The sequence below is a fragment of the Zootoca vivipara genome, chromosome 5, assembly GCF_963506605.1.
Source record: "Zootoca vivipara chromosome 5, rZooViv1.1, whole genome shotgun sequence".
NCBI lineage: Eukaryota > Metazoa > Chordata > Lepidosauria > Squamata > Lacertidae > Zootoca > Zootoca vivipara.
Genome location: NC_083280.1, coordinates 2,242,737 through 2,249,558, shown reverse-complemented (window position 1 = coordinate 2,249,558; position 6,822 = coordinate 2,242,737).

The window sequence follows — 6,822 nt, the reverse complement described above, 5'->3', positions numbered from 1 at the left end:
GTCCCCCACCCTGATGACCTCTCCCGGTCGCCTGTGGCGATCTGCCCCCTTCTTGTACGCTTCCTTGGCCCTCTCCAAGTGTTCTCTGAGCTGCTGGTGCACCGTCTCCAGGTCCTCTGCCCAATCCTCTGCCTGTGGGCCCTCTTCCTCCTCCTCCCCCTCCCTCTCCGGGAAAGATCTGAGGTCGCGCCCGTAGTTGGCCTTAAAGGGCGACACCCCTGTGGAGACGTGCACCGCATTGTTGTAGGCAAATTCTGCCAGTGGCAGGCGATCCACCCAGTCCGTTTGCCTCTGGCTGACGTAACATCTCAGGTACTGCTGCAGAATGGCGTTGACCCGCTCCGCCTGTCCATTGGTTTGCGGGTGCCTAGCCGTCGACAAGCTGACCTCCACCTGCAGGAGGTTCATGAGCCGCCGCCAGAACCTGGAAACAAATTGGCGGCCACGATCCGAAATAACCCTTAAAGGCAATCCATGCAGTCTGAATACGTGGTCAACAAACAGTTTGGCCGTCTCTTCTGCCGAGACCGCCCTGGCACACGGTATAAAATGGCACATTTTGGACATGAGGTCCACCACCACCAATACTGCGGTCTTGCCCCTGGACGACGGCAGGTCTGTGATGAAGTCCATGGACACTACTTCCCACGGCCTGTGCGGTGTGGCTAAGGGCTCCAGCAAACCAGCTGGTGGCGCTCTGACCACCTTTGCTCGCTGGCAGGTGTCACATCCCCTTACATAATCCCGAACATCCTCCCGCACCCCTGGCCACCAGAAGTGTCTCATGACTAGGTGAGTGGTTTTGTCCCTTCCAAAATGACCCGCCGTTGGGTTGTCGTGCATCTGCTTGAGGGCCTTACCTCTCAGCTGTTTGGTTGGCAGGTACAGGGCTCCCTTGTAAAAAAGCAAACCCCTCCTTTCCTCAAAGTCTTTGGCCTGCTCCCCCCCCCTCTCAGTTCTCTGAAGATGCGGGTGGCAAATTCATCAGCTGCTGTCAGTGCTGTGAGTTCTGCCTCGCTCACCACTGCTGCTCCGCAGGACCATGCTGATGGGGGGAAAATATGCCTGGGTGCCGGTGGCAACTCCTCCTCCATGTACTCTGGCTTGCGGGAGAGGGCATCCGCCCTGACATTCTGCTCTCCCGGGATGTAGTGGATGGAGAAGTTGAAGTTCGAGAAGAACTCTGCCCACCGTATCTGCCGCTGGTTGAGCACCCTGGCAGTTCTCCAGAACTCCAGGTTCTTGTGGTCTGTGCACACCTGGATGGGGTGCTTGGCGCCCACCAGGAAGTGTCGCCAGTGCTGGAACGCAGCGTGGATCGCGAGAAGTTCCCTGTCAAACACTGTGTAGTTGCGTTCCGGCTGGGTCAGCTTCCTGGAGAAGAAGGCACAGGGTCTCCACTCTCTGTTGGCGTCCAGTTGCAACAGAATCGCTCCCAGAGCCTTGTCCGAAGCATCTGTCTCCAGGCGTAGGGGCGCATCCTGCACCACGTGGAACAGGTGCTGATCTGAAGCGAATACCCTCTTGAGGCTTTCGAACGCTGCTTGCGCCTCTGGTGTCCACCGGAACTTCTGCTTGCCTCTCAGGCAGTCGGTGATAGGAGCCGTGACGCGAGAGAAGTTCTTGATGAACTTCCTGTAGAAGTTCGCGAAGCCTAGTAGGCGTTGGGCATCTTTGCGCGTCCTGGGGCTGTGCCAGTCCAGGATGGCCTGCACCTTGTCCTTGTCCATCGCCAGCCCCTTGTCTGACAGCTTGTAGCCTAGGAAGTCCACTTCTTTGGTGTGAAACTTGCACTTCTCCAGCTTCACATACAGGTGGTTGTCCTTCAGGCGCTGCAACACCTCCCTGACATCCTTCACATGCTGCACTGGGTCATTGGAGTAGATAAGGATGTCATCCAGAAAGACCAAGCAGTTCTTGAAGAGGAGGGACCCCAGGACGTGGTGCATGAAGGCCTGGAAGCATGCGGAGCCCCCTTGCAACCCGAAGGGCATCACCAGATATTCAAAAGAGCCCAGAGGCGTGAACATCGTGGTTTTCCATTCATCACCCTCCCGGATCCTAATCAAGTTGTACGCCCCTCTTAGGTCGAGCTTGGTGAAGATCTTGCCCCTGCGTGCCGCTGTCAGGAGATCATCCACTCTGGGCATGGGGAAAGCCACTGGCTCTGTCACCGAATTCAGCCGTCTAAAATCCACCACCAGACGGCGCTGTTGCGTGTCTTTCTTGTCCACCCAGAAGACCGGGCTGCCCCCTGCTGCCTTGCTTTCTCTGATGAACCCCCGCTTGAGGTTCTTGTCGATGAAAGCGCGCAGATCCTCCAGTTCCTGGTCTGACATGGCGTACAGCTTGGCTGGGGGTATAGTTGCCCCTGGCACCAGGTTGATCTGGCAGTCAAAAGGCCTGTGTGGGGGTAGGTGGTCGGACTCCGCTTCGCTGAAGACCTCCTGCAGGTCCCAGTACGGCTTGGGTATTGCCTCACCCCCCTTGACGTGCATGGTGGCCACCGTGGCTATCGGAGGCCCCTCCCCTGGTTGGTGCTGCATGCAATGTTCCAGACAAAAGTCCGATCCAAAAGTGATGCATCTCTGGTGCCAACTTATGGAGGGGTCGTGGCGCGTCAGCCAGCTCATGCCCAAGACGATGGGGGGGTCTGAGATGGTTGTGACGTTGAAAGCCAGTGTCTCTGAGTGCCTTCCCACCGTCATTCTCATGGGGGGGGGGGTTTGATGCGTGATGGCCCCTCCCAGCAGCTCTCTGCCGTCAATGGTGGCCACGTGCAGGGGAAAATCCAGCTGCAGAAGTTGGATCTGGTGCTCTTCCGCAAAGTTTCTCGAGAAGAAGTTGGCTGAGGCACCACTGTCAATTAAGGCGAGGACTGTCAGGGGATAGCCATTTGGGAGCGTGAGCGTGACTTCTAGAACCACTCCTGCTCTGGGAGGGGTGGGCTGGCTGTGCTCCTCTCTGTGCGGGTGGGCGGGCGGGGGCTGTTGTCTGCTGACTGTGCCTGGCCGCTCCCCCTTGTCTCCTGCAGCCAGGCTGTCTCGTTTCCCTGCTGTGGTGCTGCGTCAGCTGGGGAAGGTACAACCGTTCCCGCCTTTCCTTGCCACTCTCTGCGATGAGGGCAGTCTCTGACGCGATGCCGGGGGGAGTTGCAGAGAAAGCAATTCCCGCCTCTTCCCTCCTTGCGTCTTGGCGCCGCCGGGGTTTGAAAAGCCCGCGCGCGCGCTCCTCCAATCTCCATCGGTTCCGGCTCTGGGCTTGGCCTGGGCGGGTGTGGGGGCGGGCCCTGGGGTGGGGTTTGGTGATGTGGTCTGTCCTGGGAGCGTGGGAACCAGGGTTTTGCTGCGCGCGTCGCTTGTTTGTCATTCCATCTGGATTCCTGTCTCACCCCCACCGCTAGCGCCGCTTTGCTTAACTCATCCATAGTTCGCGGTTTGGGACCTCTTGCCAGCTCATCCTTAACGTCTGCGTGCAAACCCATGTAGAAGGCTGATTTCACTGGCTCACTTTGCAGATCCCACCCCAGTTTGTGCACCAGCATGGTGAATCTCGCCCAGTAGTCCCTAACTGTCGATTTTCCTTGTGTTAAGTTATGAAGCTCCTCTTTAGTGGCCTCCATTTCACTGTCACTAGCGTACATTATTTTTAAAGCTTCTAGAAATAATTTTGCGTTCTTCATGCAAGGATTTTTTTGCGCGATGAGCGGTCTTACCCATTCTCGGGCGGCCCCCGTCAAATGCTCTATGATAAAGGAGACTCTGTGCGCGTCATCTGGGAATTCTGCTGCATGCAATTCCAGCGCATAATTTATTTCTGTCTCGAATCCTAGGTACTCCCTAGGGTCGCCGCTAAACTTGGTGATTAGGCTCTGTCCCCTTCTCACTTGGACTAGCTGCGGCTGGGGCACCCCCCCACCTCTAGCGGCTTTCTCCTCTTCCAACTTCTTCTGTAGGTCCAAAACCATCACCCTTAGCTGTTTCTCAGTCTCCTCTTTTGTCCTCACCTGGTCCACCAGCTTGTTCAGCTCCTCCTGCGCCCCTCGCGCTTCCTCCTGAGCGGCATGCAATTGCTGCTGTGCGTGCGCTGTGAGGTTCTGCAGCTCCTGCTTCGCTGCTTCGGCCTCCAGCCTCCAATGCTCAGCCTCTTGAGCGCTCATCGCTGCACTCCAAAGTAGCCAAAAAAAAAGATTCGGGAGTTGCTGTCAGAGGGCCTGGTATGGCTACTCTAGAGTAACGACTCCAGCATGGTCTTTTAAGGTTTTTATTAAGTGCTGATTATTTACAGTGTTCAGAGCAGTAAAAATGCATCCTTAAGGTGAGGTGTCTGAACTCCCGAATGGCGATTGGCGCGTTTTCTTCCAGCACCACAGCTTTGGCAGACCCAACCTCTTCCCCCTACGTTTGCGTCGCAATTCGGGAGTTGGGGGAATTGGCCTCCCCCCTGTGCGTCCAACTTCCTGTCCCACCTGCGGCCTGGGCTCCACAACCTTGCCTGAGCCTCGGACACCACTTCCTGACTCTCCGCTGGAGGCAGAGCTCTCCTTACTCTCTCCCGCGCTTGGGGATGGGCTGGAACTTAAGATGGGAGGGACTTCCCTGTATCCCTCGTCCCTCACAGTAAGTAAACTTAACCAGGCGTAATCCAACCTGTGCAGGCCAGACTGGATCGCTTGACTAAAGACATTCAAACGAATCTGCAAACTAGCTTCCTGCGGTATATAGGGGAATGTGCTCTGCTCCTTGACTCACTAGCGTGAGTGAGGAAGGGTAATATTTAACCAATATATCCTCCAGGTGTAGTGATGTATGAAAGTGAGAGCTGGACCATAAAGAAGGCTGATCGCCGAAGAATTGATGCTTTTTTATTATGGTGCTGGAGGAGACTTTTGAGAGTCCCATGGACTGCAAGAAGATCAAACCTATCCATTCTTAAGGAAATCAGCCCTGAGTGCTCACTGGAAGGACAGATCCTGAAGCTGAGGCTCCAAGACTTTGGCCACCTCATGAGAAGAGAAGAATCCTTAGAAAAGACCCTGCTGTTGGGAAAGATGGAGGGCACTAGGAGAAGGGGACGACAGAGGACAAGATGGCTGGACAGTGTTCTCGAAGCTACAAACATGAGTTTGACCAAACTGCGGGAGGCAGTGGAAGACAGGAGTGCCTGGCGTGCTATGGTCCATGGGGTCACGAAGAGTCGGACACGACTAAACGACTAAACAACAACAACAACAATCCTCCAGGTGGCTCTGTGGGTTAAACCACTGAGCCTAGGGCTTACCGATCAGAAGGTTGGCGGTTCGAATCCCCACGACGGGATGAGCTCCCGTTGCTCGGTCCCAGCTCCTGCCAACCTAGCAGTTCGAAAGCACGTCAAAATGCAAGTAGATAAATAGGAACCGCTACAGCGGGAAGGTAAACGGCATTTCCATGTGCTGCTCTGGTTCACCAGAAGTGGCTTTGTCATGCTGGCCACATGACCTGGAAACTATACGCCGGCTCCCTCGGCCAATAATGCGAGATGAGCGCGCAACCCCAGAGTCGGTCACGACTGGACCTAATGGTCAAGGGTCCCTTTACCTTTACCTTATCCTCTCCTACTATCCACAACATTCCCACATAAACAGCCATGTATCCTAAAGACACCACAATCTCCACTGAGCCTCATTTCCAGAAGAAAAGGCGAATGCTGGGTAAACGGCCGAAACCCCTGGAATCTCGCACTGCTATGGGAATTGGGGTGCAGCAAGGCATGCTTCTGTCCTATGCACTGAGAGATTTGCTGCTTCATTGAAAGAGGTACATGGCTGCATCACGGGGGCACATTCTGCCCTCGTCTCCTCTGCTCCACTTGCCTGGGCAAGTGCCCCTCCTCCACCCCCTCCGCCCGGTTGGCTCCATCCAGAAGACCATGTGCTGCTGAATCGGTGCCCGGGACCATCCTGCACTTCCCCACTTGTCCCTGGGGCAGAGTTCTCCTCCGTGTGCATTTTGGTTTTGGCACCCGGGAGGCTCCATTACATAACCAGGGCTGCGCCGCAGAGGCCAAGATTGCTACTTAGCCGCTGTTTATCTTTCGCGGTGTTCCTTTTGTTTGAGACCTCTGTGTATTTTACCTCGGTCAGAAGAACCCAAGGCTGGGGCCTGCCGCTTGGAGATCGGGAAGAAGCGCAGGGAACAATTCTCCATCGAGACGGAGCCTGCTTCTGGGGGCAGGAGGAGTTCGAGGGTGACCAGTTGTTTGCAACAGCTGGAGGAGAGGGCCGTTGCCTTCAAATTCTGCCTGTGGGCTTCCTAGGTTTATTACCCAACCTTCACCCTAAGGTCCCAGTTTGGGTTACAAGATTAAAACACAATATTAAAAACAGTTTAGCTTGTCATATGCACTTATAAAAACAAGGTGTTACAAGTCCAGCAAGCTCTTCTCATAAAATTTGTTAAAGAGTAATTAAATGCCAGTAAGATTCAAACAGAAATGTTGTACTTTGCCACACTGTGCATTGTTAGGGTTTTCAAAATTCAGTTTTCATGTTTTTTTTCCATATTATTCTGTTACAGATATCCAAACTAAGCAAACATTATCAACAGATCCAAAAACAACTGAGCTGCAGGATGGGATGCACGCATGCAATTGGCGAGCACGTGGGTTCGTTTATAATATTACATTTCCCCTGTAAATATCTGGTATCCTTTTTGCAGCGCATTCAGGGAGTCTTGTTTGGGTCTTCACAGTGCACAGTCAATCTAGGGAACTCACTGCCACGAGGCAGTGATGGTCGCCAACTTGGACGGCTTCAAAAGAGGACTAGACATATTCAAGGAG